This window comes from Sciurus vulgaris, assembly GCF_902686455.1.
Source record: "Sciurus vulgaris genome assembly, chromosome: 1".
NCBI classification, from domain to species: Eukaryota; Metazoa; Chordata; class Mammalia; order Rodentia; family Sciuridae; genus Sciurus; species Sciurus vulgaris.
The window spans coordinates 133,809,004-133,828,674 of record NC_136461.1 but is presented as its reverse complement, the minus strand read 5'-3'; the positions used below and the strand labels follow the sequence as shown (position 1 = coordinate 133,828,674).

The following is a 19,671-nucleotide window of genomic DNA, read 5'->3' as shown; positions in this document are numbered from 1 at the left end:
CAGGTATACTTTCAAGGGATAATATGGGCTATCTCTAGAGAGAGACACAGTCTGCTAAACTTATTTTGATAAATATAACGAGTTGTGAAGACTTGTCCAAAATCACAAGATTTTTACACTGTGATTTAAAATATAAATACAGATGCTAAGTTTCTTGCCTTTGTTCAACTCCGAGACCCCATGCTGCTACTTAGAATGATTAGTCATCTTTATCAACCATTGATATCTTCTACAGTGAGAGAATGTGATTTATTTTTGTTTTGCATCCCATTTATTAAAATTTTATTCTTGTGCTGAGTAGGAACCAGAAGTGGTGAGAGTGCCCTGTGCCAATCTTAAGGTACTTGTTATTTGCCTTCTACTTTTTCCTTTTTAAAATGCCTTTTTTATGATGAACTAATGTACAGAAGATCACAAAGCAGCATATTAAGAATGCCTAATGAATGATGCAGAATGAAAACAATAGGTATTGAAGGGAGGGAGAGGTAGAATATGAGATGGGTTTTAAAGAAGGCCTGAGTGAGAAATAGGAAGAAGAAGAGAGGATGACATTCAGATGAAAGAAATGGCTTCAGCAGAGGTTTAGAGGACAAAATGTCCCTTTTTTCCACGCCCATCAAGACCAGTAAGACTGGAGAGGATGTCTTGTGAGGCAACAGTGCAAGGGAAGTCCATAGAAAGGTGTGCTGAGGCTTGACCACGACCTAGAGGAGTTTGTACTTGTACTGTAGAAAGCATTGAGCAGGGAGGATGGGTTAGGAAAATTAAGTTGACTCAAAAATACAGAATAAATTGAGGCTTGGATATGAGACTAGAGTTACAGAAATCTTATTAGCACACTCCACTTTGAAGTGGAGATCCCCTGGCATGCAGAGGACTCAAGTCTTTATCGTTGGTCCATTCTCATCAAGTTCTAGAGATTTATTTTCAAGTGCCTCTTTGCTATAGTTCTATGGATGGCTTTCAGCATTCCTAAAACTTGCAATTCAGACTCGAATAATGGTATTAGTGGCCCTAGGACTCTTTGAGGCTTCCAGTTAGAGGGAGGGACTTTTCTCCATTTAGTTGAAATTTTAGTTGTAGGTTTAATACTTTTGTTGTAGAGATGCTATTGGAGTGGACACATAGAGGAAGAAGTAAATTAGACTCACAGAGGAGGTGGCCCTAGAGTAGGAGATGAGAAGGATGAAAGGCCTAATTTGCATAGCGCATGTGGAGTTCTGTCTTGCAGCTGAGTTATCAAGGTGACAGGAGAGAACAGAAAGATGGCAGAGAAGGCTGCAAAGCGAGGAGACTAGAGCCAGGGTGTATCAGGACGAATACCACAGTGGAGAGTATTTAATCTGTAGAGAGAGGGACCCACTGAGATTCAAGCTAGGTCTGTAGTGATGCAACATCTCTCTTACCTGTGTCTCAATTCTCAGTTCCTTTGCTCATTACTGGTAATACCAATTCTCCACATTTAACCTTCTCCTGAAACCCCCTTTCCCCGACACTTTCACCAGATATCTTGCCTAATTCCAGAGAAGACTAGGTCAGTCAATGCAACTCCCCACCCAGCTCTTCTTTGTCTCTGAAGTACTCTGTGGTGGTGCCCAGCCCTTCTTTACAGCCCCAGGAACAGTGGTCTCATTGTGGCAGTTGTACTGTGTATGGCATGTGCTGGCCCTGCCGGAGTCCTCCAGCCACACTTGGTCCTGTGTATCATTCACCCATTCCATCCTGGAATTTACCATATCTTCCTCTCTACCTGCAAAGTATGCTTAACTTTCCCTGTCAAAAACCAAAGTGAAACCCAGGATCTTTGCTTTTGTCCTGCCCCCTACTCAAATATCCTCCTTCTCACTGAAGCCAAACTATCTGAAAACATGGTCTGTGTGTACTCTGTTTCCTTCATCTCCCCATACTCTAACCATCTTCCCATCATTTTAAGCCTGCATTTGAAGGAAACACCCTTCAGTAGCCCCCAGGCATCAAATCTCATGGCATCTTTAACATAGTACCTCCATGTGGCTGTTCTACAAACTCTTGGCTCTTGCTCTTTTACCTCATGTTCTCTGGTACTTCCTTTGCAATTTCCTTCTTCCACGTCTTCTTAATCATCAACATGTTGGCATTTCTCAGGATTTTCAGGGTTTTTGCCTCCACTTTCCTAAGCATTGGCTCCCTGTCCTGTGATTTGCAACTTCCTGCAATAAAAGCCTCTATCTCTGCCTTTCTCAATCCTCCATTCCTCTTTTTCTCTTTACATCACAATCGCTCTATGTACAAGGACACCTTTCCTCCCTTCTCTTAGGCATTCAACAAATTCTTCAAAGTGCCTGCCACAAGTCGGTACTAAGCCCTATCCCCCCTCACTGAGAAAAGGTGGCAGTCAGCAGTGTCCCTTGATTGTGCAGGTGGTAGAAAGACAGTAAGACAAGGGTGAAGAGTGTTGGGGGCTTGGGGAAAAGGGACCCTTAGGAACAGTGTACAAGAAGGACCTCCTGATAAAGGATCCTTTGTGTAGAAGCCTGAGTGATGAGAAGGAGCAAAATCTCAGGAAAAAATCTGGAGGAATGCTTCCAGACAGCAGCCCTGGTATGATATAAGTGGACTTAGCACCCTGGAGACAGAGTGAGACAGGGAACTAGCCCATGCAGGATGTCCTGTATTCTGTATGGGGACTGTCAGCCCAGAGTTCAGTGGTGCTCCAGAGCAGAGCATGGGATGCTTTTTGCAGTCTGGTTGTCATCTCTGTCCTCATCCTCATCCTGCTGTCTTCTGTTTGTGTCTAGCGGACCCAGGCATCATGAAGGCATCCCCTGTGGGCAGAGCACCCTTGAAAGCAGCTTCCTGAGACTAACCTCTCATACTTGGTTCCCTCACCTTCTTTCACAACTCACCTTTAGAAGGCCTGGCCTGCTCCCTCAGTCCAGGAGAAAAAGACATAACACATAGAGAGGACAGGATACATACTCAGTTCATACCCATAGAGGCGAAAAAGATGCACATTGACTCTGGGTCTGTTTTTCTCCTATCCAAAGGGTCTCCGAAAGAGAAAACACATCTGGTCAAAGGGAAGAGAATGACACACATTCAGAAGGTGGAAGGTGGGCAAGACAGGCACATTCCAGGATGGGCAGGTCAGAGAGTTATGCTCACACCAGGATATGAGAGGAGGCACATTCATTCCTGCTGGTCGGGGGAAGAGAAACACTGACTAGGCCAACTAGGAGGGTGAGAGATACTCATCCCAGAAAGGCCTGGACACGTGCAGAATCTAGACATGGGAAGGAGACACACCCCCAGAGTTGGAGGAAAGAAACACAGACATGCCCTCAGCAAGAGAGAGAGACTCCCAGAGGGAAAGAAGGACCCAAATGCATCAATGTGGTGGGGCCCAGGAGATACACAGACATACACAGTCCAAGAGAAGAGGAGGGGAGCTTGCACACACATGCCAGGGAATGAGGACAGCTGCTCATACCCCAAGGTGGGAAAGCAAGTCAACAGGTAAGAGCAATTCAGAAGGAAGTTGGTATGCAGGTGCACGTACACACATACACATACGTGCATTTAAATGAGGGGACAGAAATTCATGGAGAAAGATGCACATGCATGTACACACGCCAGCAGGGGAAAGAGGCAGACACAGAAGGCAGACCCACCCCCTCTCACAGAGGAGAGGAATGGACCAAGCATAGGATAGTACACACCAGTCAGTGAGAGGAGATGCATGGAGAGAGGCACATACAGCTCAACTGTGACTTTGGTACTTGCACCACTGCCCCAGTGAGTCGGGAATGGGAGAGACTGGCAGTGCTGTTCAGTTCCTGGGAATGATGTGTCCTCACACCCTACTTTGTTTTCCATAGAAGGACAGCCATAAATGGAAGTCAGCACTACGCTACTGAAGGCACCTCCAGCTTGCCCTTGTCCAGTCACAGATCTCCAAACAGAAGGTCATACCACATTCCTGCTACCCTAAGTGTAGTAGTAATGTAGGTGTCATAAATTCATCTAGAAGATTTTTTTTTCCTCGGAATTTAAAGTGCTTGTGAACCACATCCATCTTGCAAGTAGGCAGTAAATAGATTTCAGGATCCTGTGATTCAGCCAGCACAGTAGGTTATTACTGAAACACTAAGACTTCCAATCCACCTTGCCTTTGACTCCCCAGAATCCTGCTTGAAATTGTTTTTTTTACCCCCACATTTCTCCCGACAGCATCTTTTCAGGCCAACTCAGTAGTGCTTTGTGCTCCCAGAGTCTTCCTGGAGTACCTGTATGATAGCAATGAGCCTGCCTTACCTTAAAACAAAGGTGTATTGGGAATTGATCTTTATCTCTATATCACCCTCACCTGCACACCATCAGCATTCAGGAATTTTTGCAAGACTAAAGCAGAGACTGCTCAATTGGTTTTGGGGTTGAGCTGGCTCCCTCCTGGCTTGCACTATGTCCCATTCCCCACAGGAAACCAGATCTTACAGGCTTCCTACCTATTTGGAGCTGGACTAAGTTGGTTCATGCAGGGCAACCTGCTCAGCACTGGCTGCAGCTGCTCAATGTGCACTTCACACTGCTCAATGTGCACTTTCGAGTGTGTCTGCCCATCTGCAGCCTTCACCAGGCCCTGAGACTGGCTCCATCACCTTGCCTCAGCCTCCCTGAATTGAATTCTGTGAAGACAAGAAGTTAGGTGAGCTAGGGAATTACCTCCCTTCTCTAGAACAGTAGTATTACCTGACATGATGCAGTCCTTGTTCTGTGCTCACTGTTCAGGGTACCTACACATAGTGATGCCTTTAAATCCTTCTAGTAGTACCCTAAAATCCTAAAACAGGTACTGTGGTTCAACTTCATTTGTATTCTAGCCACTATCTTTTTTGGCTATAGAGAAGCCCTGTTCATCTTCCCAAGGATCGATATCTCTTTCCCTGTCCCATTGAATATGGAATCGTGTTCAGCCCCACTGGCTTCCTCTCTTCAGCCAGTGACAGTGTTCAAGATTCTTAGACCGTAATGGTTCACAACCTTTGCTTAGCCATCTCCATCTGGTGTTTCTCCTACAGGCCTCACATCCTGGTCTCCTTTCCCAAACCACACCAATTCAGGTTCCCACCTCACTACTCCACTGCAGGAGTTTTGGCCCAGATCCCATTTGGCAGAGGCCTCCTGTTAGGTGTGCACACACACGTGTCCACACACGCATGCATGCACCCATACACCACTGCCAAGTTCAGTGGATGCTTTCTCTGGTATTCAGTCTGCCTACTCCAGGAATCAGGTCCCTTCCCTACAGTGTACCCATTGCTTACACAAGCCATCCTGCAGCTTGGGACAGCTCCTTATCTTGTACATTTATTTATTTCCACCCTTACTAGAATTAAAAATCACCCAGTCATTGTATACTAAATGATTGCTTGACAGCCAAAGTTAAATGCCCTCTTCAAGAATATTGCTAAAAAAACTAATTTATATATTGAAAGTTCATGACTACTAAAATTACTTGTTCCTTGGACATCAGTCTCGAACTTAAAGAAATCAGTATTTGGTTTTGGTAGAGTAGAAAATCACTTACTTCGCCTGTGACCTTTGTGCCAAGATCGAAGTTTCAAAAATGATCTTGTATATTCCGTAGTTTCCAGAAGATGTACCATACCCTGTATGTAAATCATTTCTGTCTTTGTCAGTCAGCCAGTTTTTATCAAGCACCTACTGAGTTTGTAATTCAGTTCTACATACTAGGTTTATCTTACAATGGCATGCTGCCATTAGAGATAGTTTTTAACTTTCATTATATAATTTAAAGTTACACAGAAGTAGGGAGAACAGGAGAGTGAATCCTCATACCCCTACCCAGTTTTGACATTTATCACCTTAGCAGTAGACTTGTTCTAACCAGACCCTACCCATGTGCATCCCCTCTCCTATGAACTTTCAAATTTATTACTATTTATTTTTTTGGTGATACTGAGGATTAAACCCACAGGCACTCTACCACTGAGCTAGATCTCCAGACCTTTTTATTTTTTACTTTGAGACAAACTCTCACTAAAGTTGCCAAGGCTGGCCTTGACCTTTTGATCCCCCTGCCTCAGTCTTCAGTCTCTGGGATTATAGGAATTGGCCACGGTGCTTGGTCTGTGGACCATTATGATGTAAAGTTATATCATGCAGTTTTTAGTATTTCCAAAATGTGTGAACTCTTTTTAAAAGGTATAATCACAACACAATTTTTACATCCTCAAAAAATATTAAGTTCTTGATATCATTAGATATCTACTTAGTGTTCACATCACCATAGTTGTCTTTTTAAAAGTTTGGTTTTTTTTAACCAACTTGCATAGTTCAGATCCAGTAAGGCCCATCAATAGATTTAGTTGATTTTTACCCCACAGATTACCCTTTTGCTTCCCCCGCCCCTGCTTAAAATTTGTTGAAGGACCGCCCATTTGACTGAGTGGTAGAGTACTTTCCTAACATGTGTGAGGCCTCGAGTTCCATTCCTAGCACTGCAAAAAAAAAAAAAAAAAAAAAGTCAAAGAAATGCTTGTTTTGTTTGTTCTTGTTTTTATCCTGTAGCAGTTGCTACAAGTTTGGATTTTGCTTATTGTATCTCTGTTGTATTTTTGACATACTCCAATAACCTCTGTATGTTGTATTAAGATTCAGGCTCTACTTTTTGCTTCCAAATATAGTCTTCCAGAATGAAGAGTTAAAAAGATCGAATATCAATGAAGTAAATACCGAATTAAGTGTCATAAGCAATTGGGATAATATAGCACATACGTAGCAAAAATACTTATATGATATCTCATTTCCCATGCAGTATTTGTGTTCCCATCACAAAACATATTAAATACTAATGGATATTTCCTTCTGTTTTATCCTTTCTTTAAAACTGAATAAACCAGGCGTCATGGCGCTCGCCTGTAATCCCAGCAGTTTAGGAGTTCTGAGGCAGGAGGATCTTGAACTCAAAGCCGGTGTCAGCAACTCAGTGAGACTCTGTCTCTAGATAAAACACAAAATAGGACTGGGAATGTGGCTCAGTGGTCGAGTGCCCCTGAGTTAAATACCCAGTATACTGGGTTTGATCCCCAGCACCACCAAAATAAATAAATACCCAGTATTCCCCACCCCCCCCCAAAAAAAATAAACTGAATGGAATTTTGTTTTGTATCCTATTTGTTAAAACATAGAATTGTATAAAGGTTATTTCTCATGTACTTAGATGTTATTTCTTTGGATTCTTCACAAGTTAGATCTTTTGTGAATAAGTCATTAGCCATGTCATTTGTCTTTAAACAATGCAGTGATGAACCACCTTGTACGTGAATCTCTATGTGCATCTCAGATTATTTTCTTCAGTTAAATTCTTATCTGTAAAATGAGTGGACATAAAGATAAAATGCCCAATTCTTCTTTGGCATGCCAATTGTATGGCTAAACTGACTCCAGAAAAGACTTCTAGTCACTGGTAGTATATAGGAGTGACCATTTCTTAACCTTTCCCTATGTGAGCCACAATCACTTAAACATTGTCATTGTCTATACTTTATTTCTTTTACATGTATTTATCTTTTTAGTTTTGCCTTCTTAGTAGTCATCTCTTGCTACCATCATTACAATTGCCTTTAATCTGGAGTTACTAGTCTTCCCTACATAAAAAAATTCCAGTAATAGAACTTAACAATGTTCCTGGAAAGACTGGTATTAGGCATTAATGGTATGTGCCTCAGTACTGAATGCACGAAGTGTTTGAATTTGTAACATCTACTTTGGCTCATCAGAGCCTGTGTTCCTCCTTTCTGTTGGCCCCACTATGTTTTAAACCAACGATGTTGCTATTGTATATTAGTACCACAAGTTTATGTTAAAGGGAGGACACCTGCCAACCAAATTACTCAGAATATGCAAAACAGCTTAGTTAAGGGAGAAATTATTCACATTATCCAACAATTTACTTTAAAAAAAAATAAGGATTCAAATTAGCATTTCAATTATCTGAGGGATGTCAGTTGAGATATCCAAAGTATTAGTACCATTCAGAAGTCAATTAAGATGCTCTGAAATAATAGGAGTACAAACTAAAAATACCTCACATTCACATAATACTTTGCAGTATACCATCATTGCTTGGCCCTGCTTCAAATCCTGTGAATTTGAATCCTAAAATGGTCCTTGCTGACCACAGCTTCATATTCTTTACCTTTGCTCCAGCTGACTCCTGCATCTCTCTCACCAGAATTTATGCTCTCACTTCCTCCATTTCTCTGTGGGTTCCCTCTGGTCTCACTTGCTCCCTGCCACCAAGCTGGCTCTAGCACAGTTCACTCCATCACCACTCTCTATACCTGCCTTTACTCTTCCCCATCCCAGAAGAATTCTTTCCTCCGGCCTTTTCGCTGGTGGTACACCTTCAACCTCAGGGATCCAGTCTGGTTCCCTGAAACAGTTCTTTCCAAGATTATCGAAAGCTTATGTGTAACTAAATGTAAAGGAAGGGTCTAGCCTATCTTGACTGCTGTTCCCTTGAAACTTCCTCTTCTTTTTGCTTCTGTGACAGGACACCTTCTTGGGTTTTCTTCCTGCTCAATGGCCTTTCCACTAGGCTTCCTCTTCCATGCATTCTGAGTGGTAGTGTTCCTCCTTTACTCATCTTCAGGCTCCCTCCCCATACTCCTTTGGTGTTCTCTATCTCTGCCACCAACTCCCTTCCACTCTAGTGTTTAGCTGATCTTTAAAACTTTCACTGGAGAGTTAAATAAGATGCTATTCAAGGTCTATACAATATGGCTCTTACTTATCATTAGTAAAATTCTTACTGAGTGCAGCTCACTGTGGTATGTGCTTTATACACGATTTAATTAGTTGTATACAACAACTTAGTAGAATTTGATTACCCTACTTTATAACTAAGGAGACTGAAGTATAAAAAAGGTAAGTTATTTATTCAAGACCACAGAACTTGTCCATGTGACTCTGAAATCCCCAGACTAGATTGCTTTCATAAACACAGCAGACCTTAACCTATTCCTTCTATTGTTGAAGCCAGTGGTCCTGTCACAGCCACTGCCCCCAGCTAGGCTTTTCTACAGCCTCATGCCCACTCCTTTCATATAATACCATGGCTCCAATCAAAGGAAGCTAAACCATCCCTACCTGGTGTGCACACTTCCCAGGCGCTGCCCTTCTCTGCTCCTCCCGCTCTCTGGGACATACTGCCTGCCCCTCCAACCTCACTGTGCGCTCCACATCGTACCTCCTACTCAGTTCATTTGCCTCTTCCTTCTCAAACACCCTTCTCCAAAGCTTGGAAGAATCTTTTCTTTCTGTGAATTTTCATTGTACCTAATCTTTATTTATTCTGTGGCATTTTCTACTTTCTATTTCATGTTATCAGTAATTACCAATTGTAAACATCCTTTTGGGATATTTCCCCTAAGGGACTGCAAGCTCCTTTTTGTAGAACTGCTCACCAATTAATATTTGTGTTCTTCATGACATCTTGATGATTAAATTAAATGATAGAGATTTTTTTACCTGTAAGTCTGTCTTGCAGTTCATTCCTGGCACCTCTCTGTACAGGTAGAGGGACTGTCTGGTCTGTTGAGGAAGAAGAACTTTCTAGATCTGACCACAAGATGGCACAGTGATTGCAGCATCTGGTATCTGTTGAGGGTGAGCCAAACCAAGAAAACGATGTGGTCTTGACTGGTGTATATTCAAGGGAAATCCAAGAGAATTTTCAAACTTAAGCATCTGTCGGTAGAGAAACTCTTTTCTTCCGTGGATTCAGTTGACCAGCAGGATGGAAATCCCCCTTCTTCTTTTTTTTCTTCTATTTATGTAAAAAATATTTGAGTACCTTCATGAGCTTCCTTCCACACTGTATTAGGCATGCAGAAACGGGCAATAAAAGGCAAGATCGTGCTCTGATAAACTTGTATTCTGCAACTTCCATCAAAAACCAAGTGAAGATACTACAGACAGAACCAAGAGTTTCTATGCTATTTCTTGTTACTTCTGAAGTCACCTTTGCCTTCTTCCCCAGCCTAGATCAATCCATAGTTTTATGTTATCCAAATGAGTTTGACTTCAATAAGCAAAAATCCCACCAGTCAGCATCTACCAGTGACTAATTTTGTTTCAGCCATGTTTATATGGTCTTCTATCCTGCTTCCCATTTATGCAGTTAATCAAGAATTGACTGTTCTCTTCTCAGTATGTCCGGTATTGCACGGGTAAATATATGGGAAGGTACATACTCAGATATATCTATCATTCATTCCTTTATGATTAATGCCAGTAAAGTTGTTTAAAGCAAAGGAAAATAAGTCCAACATTGTGGCAGGTACCTCGAGATAAATTTGACATGCACTGTGTTGGTGCTAAATGTTTGACAAGTTGAACCTAATGTAAATTTACTCAGTTAAAATCACATCTGCCTTTGAAACATCTCCCAGGAGTAAACAAGAATGTAAAAATAATAGAAGTATAATGTTTTAGTCAGCTATTTCGCTGCTGTGACTGAATAATCTGACCAGAACAATGTTTTCTTATTCATTGTACACATATGGGGTACAACTTTTCATTTCTCTGGTTGTACACAAAGTAGAGTCACACCATTTGTGTAATCATACACGTACATGGGGTAATGATGTTTGTCTCATTCCATTATCTTTCCTTTCCCCACCACCTTCCCACCTCTCATTTCCCTCTATACAATTCATTCTTCCTCCATTCTTCCCTGACCCCCTCCCCCTGCCATTATGTGTCATCCTCCACTTACCATTAGTTTTTTGGGATTGGCTTGTTTCACTTAGCATGATATTCTCCATCTCCATCCATTTACCTGCAAATGCCATAATTTTATTCTTCTTTATGGCTGAGTAATATTCCATTGAGTATGTATACCACAGTTTCTTTATCCATTCATCTATTGAAGGGCATCTAGGTTGGTTCCACAGTCTACCTATTGTGAATTGAGCTGCTATAAATGTTGACATGGCTGTGTCACTGTAGTATGCTGATTTTAAGTCCTTTGGGTATAGGCCAGGGAGTGGGATAGCTGGATCAAATGGTGGTTCCATTCCAAGTTTTCTGAGGAATTTCCATACTGCTTTCCAGAGTGGCTACACCAGTTGACAATCCCACCAGCAATGTATGGGTGTATCTTTTTCTACACATCCTTGCCAACGACTATTGTTGCTTATATTCTTGATAATAGCCATTCTAATTGTGGTGATATGAAATCTTAAGGTCGTTTTGTTTTGCATTTCTCTTATTACTACAGATTGAACATTTTTTCTTGTATCTGTTGACTACTTGTAAATCTTCTGTGAAGTGTCTGCCCAGTTCCTTAGTCCACTTATTGATTGGGTTATTTGTATTACTGGTGTAAAGTTTTTTGAGTTCTTTATAAATTCTGGAGATTAGTGCTCTATCTGAAGTGCATATGGTAAGGATTTTCTCCTACTCTGTAGGCTTTCTCTTCACATTGTCAATTGTTTCCTTTGCTGAGAAAAAGCTTTTTAGTTTTAATCTATCCCATTTATTGATTCCTGCTTTTATTTCTTGTGCTTTGGGAGTCTTGTTAAGGAAGTCTTGACCAGAACAATTTGAAAGAAGGAAAAGTTTGAGGGCTCACAGTTTCAGAGGTCTCAATCCATAGACACCAAGCTCCATTCCTCCAGGCTTAAGGTGAGACAGGACATCATGGCAGAGGAGAGTGGCAGAGGGAAGCAGAGAGTCTTCACTCTCCAGATACAAAATATATCCCCCAAAGCAACGCCCCAATTCCAGTCTCCTCCAGCCACACCCTACCACTTCAGTTACCACTCAGTTAATCCCTATCAGGATTAAATCACTGATTGGGTTAAGATTTACAACCCAATCATTTCTCCTCTGAACCTTCTTGCACTGTCTCACTCTTGAGCTTTTGGGGGACATCTCATATCCAGACCATAAAATATAGTAATATAGAAACATCAGGTATCACACATTGTTTTAAAACTATGAGAAATTACTGCCTAGCAGAACAGACTTCTTTGTGATAGGAGTCTAAGCCAAATATTCCCCCACACCCCAGTTTTGGACCTGGCCTCTTCCCTGTGGCTTCCCTCCATACCTAATCCCTCCACCATCCTGATTCTACAAGATGGGATACTTTTCCATCCTTGCTTCCGTTTCAGGAGGGTGAAGACAGGGGATTTATTTGAGAGGTTATGTAAAAAAGAAATTCCCATGTTGTGGAATTCACAGTGTGGAATTTTGGTTACTATGTGTTTCCGTAGAGTAGGGTTTTTTTTTCTTATATACAGTAGTTTTCTCTGATTTTTTTTGGAATTACAATATTTTCACAATTGTAAGTGCATTATAATCTTTTACTAACTATAGTTAAGCCCACAAGCAGAGGGTTAGTGCATCTTTTGACTAATCACATAGTCATGGACTAATGGACTAATCACATTTTACCAAAATTACCATTCAGTTTAACTCAAAAAATTACTGCCAGCTCCACGTGAATTGGTTTTTTTGAGCTGTGATTTGAGTCTGTCTATGACCATGACTATCGTTAAACTTGAGATGTACCAGAAATGAGAAGATCAAAAGTATGCATTTCACCACATAATCACTTTAAAGGTGAGGCGGTCTCTGATTTGTCTTTCCTTTGATTAAGATTCTGTGTAAGGGCCTGTGCCTGGGGTGAGGGAAACAGCTTCTTATTTTCTAAGTCCACATTAGAGCATTTTGGAGCAGCACTTATTTCTGAGTAACCGTGAACATAAAACTTTGCATTTTAAGCCTTCAGAACCATACTAAAGACTTTATAATACATCACTTTGTTTTCATGATACTGCACGGTAAGTATTCCCATCCTTCAGAGAAAAATGCTGAAGAGAGATTTAGTAAATTGTCCAGAATTAAACTGATTGTGAGGGTCAGACAGGAGTTAGACCCAGTTCTGATTCTCAAAAGCCAACCTGCCTCTCCACTACTGTTCCTCTTCACTGTTTATTCTTTTCATCTGGGCAAAAATGTTTTGAGACCTTCTTTGAGTCAGTTTTACAGGTGTGGTTTAAAAATGATTTCTAGAACTATACTGCCTGAGATTATGAAAAGATCTCTCTATAACATGTCCCTGTGTCACAGTAGAGAAAGGGCCTAAAGTGTGAGGCAGACTGAGGAATTGTTAGGCAGTGGAGAAGGGGCTGTCCAAAGTCCTAGGCTGATGCTTCAAGAGAGAGGAACCCAGTGCTTCACACTGATGATTTGAACCCCTTTTGTTAATTTTCTATTCTGCATAGGCCTAAGTGACTTTATAATTTAGGAAACACAGTTTCTTTTTAAAAAATGCTAACTTAAATAGAATTTGAAAGATCACCACTAATTCTGTTTCAGAAAACAACAGAGGCCACAAAGATTGGATATGTTCTAAATAATCTGAAAATAGATCCAGTAGTATGGGAGTAGGAGGAGCAAGTTGTACATGGACCTACATTTAGGACAACTTATAAATTATCAGAATAATTTTGGAAGTTTCAACTCCTAGTAACATGATTCCTTCATCCATCTCCAGTTTGTGTCTCTTAAACTTTGCTCCAAAAATAGTGAATCTCCTGAAACTTCCCAGACCCCTCATCATATAATTTGTGACTTCCCTACTTGGAATACCTGCCTGCACTTAACTGGTGCTTATTCTTTTATCTCGGTTCCAGAGTTGACTTTGCTTATTTTATTAATCAAATGCAGGCCTCCTAATTAGCATGGTGCTTCTTGCTTACTAAGCTACTACTAATGAATATGGAGATGATTCTCAATTTACATTGGGGTTACATTCCAATAAACCCATCATAAGTTAAAAATACTGTAAGTTGAAAATGCAGTTAATACACCTAACCTGTGGAACATCTTAGCTTAACCTGTCCTACTTTAAATGTGCTTAACACAAAGTCAATTTTATATTAAAGCATTGAATATTTTGTATAATTCATTGAATACTACACAGAAAGTGAAAATAGAAGAGCCTGTGGGTTGCTTTCACAATGTTGCAAAGTCAAGAAATCATAAATTGAACCACTATAAATAAAGGACCATCTATATTTAAAGGGGCTGTATAAAGGTTGAATGTAGACATTTCAGTGGATACTTCCCTTGGTATTTCATAAATGAAACTTATCCCAGAACTATTTATCTGTAGATCTTAGTTCCAGTTAGAGAGTATTCCTGGAGCCTTTAAATCATGTAGTGTGATATGCCAGTTCATAAGCAACAGGTGAACTGCACTGGCTTCCTCCAAGTTCAACAGCTGAGAATGTGGCCCTAAAAACTGCCTAGATATGTATCCTTCCTAGTAAGGATTGAAGGTTACTCATATTTAAGCCGCTGTTCCTCACATTCCCCACCCCACCTCTGAATGGGAAAGGAGAGATTTTGATCTTTTCCAGTCATTGCCCTTATAAAGGATTTTAGTTTAATAGTTTACAGTTTTCTTTTTGTATTTCAGTAAATTCCTATGAAGATATTTCTCATCCTCATGAATTTTGTTTTTTCCAGTATGAAAACCTTGCCACTTTGTTTTCAACAGATTTATTGAGGTATAATTAACATTTTATAAATTGTACTTATGTGAAGTAGACACTGTACCCACTTGGGCCATACATATACATCCCTGAAACCATCACCACAGTCAACATAGTGAGCATATCCATCATTCCGAAGAGTTTACTCATGACCTTTTTTGAATGGTCCTTCCCTGTCCTAGCTCTTGTCTCACCTTCTGTCCCCAGATAACCACAGATCTACTTCCTGTCAATATAGTATATTTTGCATTTCCTAGACATTTGTATAAATGGAATCATACATTATCTATTCTTTCTCACCCGGCTTCTTTCATTAAGCATAATTATTTTGAGATTTATCCATGTTACTGCATGTATCAATCATTCATTCCTTTTTATTATTCATTTAGTAGCCCATTTAAATTTACTACAACTTGCTTTTCTTTTCACACATTGATGGACATTTGGATCTTATCTAGTTTTGACTTTCACAAACAAAACTGACTTCATATACAAGTCTTTGTGAAGATGTATGTTTTCATATCTCTTGAGTAAATACACGGACATGAAATGACTGTGTTATATGATAGGCTTATGTTAAACTTTTTTAAGAAACCACCAAACTGTTTTCCATAGGAATGATACCATTGTTACCATCAGTGATGGATAGAAATTCCACTTTCTTCCCATGTCACCAGGACTTGATACAGTCAGGTGTTCAGTCTTTTTAATTTTGGCCACTCAAGTGAGTAGATAGCATCATCTCATTGTGAGTTTTGTAATTTTTTTGTTTGTTTGTTTAAGTCAGATGGATAATGTGCCTGTCAGCAGTGTAGTAAGGTTTGAGACCGGCACATCTCACACAAAGGCATGAAAACCCAATCATGCTCATGAACCACAAAAGAATTTCATTGTGATATTAATTTGCATTTTCCTAATGACCAGCGATGATACACATCTTTTCATGTGCTTTTTGCCATCCATACGTATTCATGGGTGAAATGTCTATTCAATTGTCTATTTAAATTGAGTTGTTTGTTTTCTTACTAATGAGTTTTGGATGTTCTTTATATATTCTGGACATGGGTTCTTCATCAGGTGTATACTTTGTAAAGGTTTTGTTGTAGTCTTCTAGTGACTTGTCTTTGCATTCTTTTAACAGGGTCTTTTGAAGAATAGTATTAAATTTTGATGAAATCCAGTTTATTAATTTTTTAACTTATGGGTTGTACTTTTGATGTTTTTACCAAAGAATTTTTGATCAATTGTCCCAGAGATTTTTCCACTTTGTTCTTCTAGAAAGTATGTAGTTTGGGTTTTATATATGTCTGTAATGATGTAGAGTTAAGTTTTTTATATGGTGTGAGACATGGTTCCAAACTCATTTTCTTGCTATATGTACAACAAACTTTTATAGCAACATTTTTAAAAACATTTTTGATAAAAAAAAAATATATATATATATATATATTTTTTTTTTTTTTTTTTTTTTTTTGCAGTACTGGAAATCGAACCCAGGGCTTGTGCTTGCAGGGCAAGCACTTTACTGACTGAGCTATCTCCCCAGCCCCTAAAATAATTTTTTAATTATAAAAGTAAGGCATTTTTAAAATACAGAAAAATGTAAAGCCTGTATCTTGCCTGTCTTATATTTGTAACTTGCTTATGTACATTTAAGGGTAACTACAGTGGGAAGAGGACTAGCATATGTCACAAAATTAGGATCATAGTGTATGCACTTAATGCTGTGTCCTACTTTTTTTGAAATTTTAATATTATATATTTTCCCATATTAAATGTTATTTACTATTCTTTAACTGCTCTTCCCCATGTAATTAAATAATCAAAACTGCATGGTTTTTAGTAGCTACATAGTTGTTCTATCATATATATATATTTCACCCCTTTTATTGGATATTATTAATTTTATTCTTAAAATTTGAACACCTTTGTTTTTAAATCTATTCTAATTTTTTTGCTTTAATTTTTAGAAATGGATTATCAAGTCAATGTATATGAACTTACACAGTGTTTTATAACTGCCCTGCTTCTTACCTTGAGTACACGAGTGCAAGATGCCCAGACTATTGGGGCTTCAGTGCACTTCACTCATTTGAATCCTTACAAAGTCTATAAACTACACTGAACTGAACTGCAGCCAGACAGTCATCTTAGAGTTTACAATAATATGCAGTTCTAACCACTGAGTTCTTCTGGCTGTTAAGCCCACACCAACCACACATACACACACATTTTTTCTTTGGGGAAGGGCCTTTTTCTTTTTTCTTTCTTCCTTTTTTCTTCTTTTTTTGGAGGAGGGGAGTGCAGGGATTTAACCCCAGGGTGATTTACCATTGAGCTGTATCCTTAATCCTTTTTTTATTTTTTATTTTGAGTCAGGGTCTCACTAACTTGCTTAGGACCTCTCTAAATTGCTGGCCTGGAACTCGTGATCCTCCTGCCTCAGCCTCCTAAGTCTCTGGGATTATAGGCATGCACCACTGCGCCCTGCTGGGGAAGGGTTATCTTAATTTTACATTCTTCAGTGCAAAAACCATCCAAAATCCATGGAATTCTTTTCTTTTTCTAACCTTCTATGGTACTTGTGTAGACCATATAATATTGTTTTTAACTGTTGATTTATCACACTAGTCATCACCAATACATTTGTTTTAACAGTTGTATTTCTTAACTTGACCAAAAATGCATACTCTGCAACCACAGCTAACTTTCCCACTCTTAAAGAACAGGGATCATGTCTGTTAATAGCCATGGTGATCAGATCTGTAATGTTTAAGTGTTAGGTGTTGGTAATACTTACTACATCAGTGTCCCATATTTATCTTAATAGTGGTACTGCATATTATTGAGCATCAGCTCTGGCTTAGAGACAGGAAGCAATTCTGCATAGAACTTCTGGCATCCTTTTCTGTCTTGATTATGCTCCTACATGTTGGTCTTCAAAATATGCACCAACAGAAGGACATAGAAGGTAACATTACCCAAAAACACTGGTTACTTGAGAAAACATTTTTGTTTTTCTTTGTATATTGTAGATGGACCTGCCCCTGAGACTTCACTTGGAAACACATAGAATTCGCATCATAAAGACAAACAAAGATCTTAGAAATTGTCCCCAGTTCCTTATTCTGCTTCCACCTTAGGGCACTCAGTTGTTTGTATCTTTTGCATGAACAGAGAAATCAAGGAAAGAACTGATGGGGCAGGATTTCTCCTTGGCCATTGCTCAGAACAAACTAGACACCACAGAAGATTTTTCCAAAAACTGTTCTGAAAACTCTCCCAGAAAAGATAGTGGATGGTTTTAGAATAAAAAGAAAATAAGCAACCAACTTGAGAAATGGCAGTAAACTTGGAATAATATTGCACTGAATAAAAATATGAGTAATGTAAATGTGATTTGGGGGATATGTATATATATATATAATATATATATAGAGAGAGAGAGTGATTTGTTTGCTTTTCATTTTTCAATGTACTATAAATATTTTGCTTGTTTCACATTGTTTCTAACAGGATTTAAGAAAGATTTTTTTTTTCAGTAAAGGACAAAGAAAATGTGATAATGTATAAAAACAAGTTTGTTCATATGCCATTAACCAAATTGGGCCTGACTTTTCAAATTTCAAACTAACTCTTCTTTTCTTTTTAGGTTGCCTCTTGGTGCTGCCTTGGCGGTATTTGGCACCCAGAATGCTTCATTCTGTGACGGTCTATTAATAAGATTGCCTTGCTAGAGTTTGGAGCAGGGCTTCAGGTAGGTGGCTTTTATCATTATATGGCATGACTTTCAAAGTGATCTGTTATTCCAGTTCCTAAATAATGTAAGATATAATATTACAAGCTTTGAAAAGCATGCCACATAATAAGCATGCCACTTACAATTTTAGGATCCAATAGTGTATATTGTAATCAGCACGACTTCAGTAATAGTTACAGTCTAATGGAAGGCAACAAACAGTCTTCTTTCTGCACAAAATATGTAGCTGCTGTAAAAGCTTGTTTGTTCATCTTCACCAGAAATCCCCCAGATGAACTCTTAATTGAATCTTCCTTCTCTGAATCTTGCTCAGAGTGGCAGGGTATCCCATGTTGTCACTATATGTCTGTCCACTGGGGAGGATCTGATTAACTATTGTCAGGTGGAGAAAGGGGATTAGATCTGCTTCCTGCAATGGGGCAGACGCTTGAGTAAGGCTAGGGTTGTTGGGCAGAGGACACACACAGGCATCTAGATTTCCCAGTCTGTAAAGATGTGGCTCAATAGCACAGAATCAAAGTGTAGTATTTGAGAATACTACATACGTGGATTTGGCACCAGGTAAGTCTGTCAGCAGGACCTCAAACAGAGGATTTGGGTTTAGGCGCCAGGACCCCCAGGATGGAGAGACTAGGGAAAAACAAAAGTGGCTGTTCCATGTACCAAGGAATGGGCTCAAGTTCTTAAACTCTCCATTGATGGCAAAAAGGGGCCCCCACCCTGGGGAAAGTAGGACTTGGGCTGAGAGCCAGGTAATCCCTCACAGAACATGTAAACAGAGATTCACAATCAAATTAAAGGTACATAAATTAATTTGGCTAAAATTTTCTAATAAGCAAAACATTCTGTGGAGATTAAGCATTAAAATCAAGTTAGCTTAAATTTTTGGCTATCTACATACTGTAAATATTTTAAATAAAAACATTAATTTTTTAGTTTTATGAGTTATAGATTTTCTTTACTTTTTGTACTTCATTATAGCTTTTAAACAGTTTTTCATGAAGCTACTTTTTAGTAGCTATAAAAAGGGAAAAAAAGTTACTTTTACTGAGATAAATTCCATTTACTCAGGTTTTCTGTTTTCTTTCTTCTGTATCTAACCAGTCAAAATTTTTCTCTTACATTTTAATTTCAAAAGAACATCTTCTCTAAAGATTTAGAATTTTACTTTGTTATTTTTTCCTTCCCCTAGAACTTCATTGTCTATTTCCAAACAGTAAATCATGGTCAATAATGCTTAAGGAATTATTGGAACAGTATATTTGAAGGCCGAAGTGTTCTGAAAACGCTAGTCCACTAAGCGCTGGCCAGGTTTGTCTCCTTGCCCATTTAGCC

The 19,671-nt window shown here is 39.2% G+C and overlaps 1 protein-coding gene across 6 annotated transcripts in view; it reads left to right on the top strand.

Annotated features, from left to right (window-relative positions):
• Window positions 1-19,671, top strand: part of PLAG1 (PLAG1 zinc finger) — a 45,960-nt gene that overhangs the window by 10,567 nt on the left and 15,722 nt on the right. For 3 of the 6 annotated variants that reach the window (XM_079148330.1, XM_079148331.1, XM_079148327.1), the window contains exon 2: window positions 18,229-18,333. The exons of 2 other annotated variants lie outside the window; for them this stretch is intronic. The gene's annotated coding sequence lies outside the window, so the exon portion shown is untranslated. Of the gene's footprint in view, window positions 1-16,461; window positions 18,334-19,671 lie in introns of those variants that run through there. One more of the 6 variants, XM_079148328.1, reaches the window with a different exon arrangement.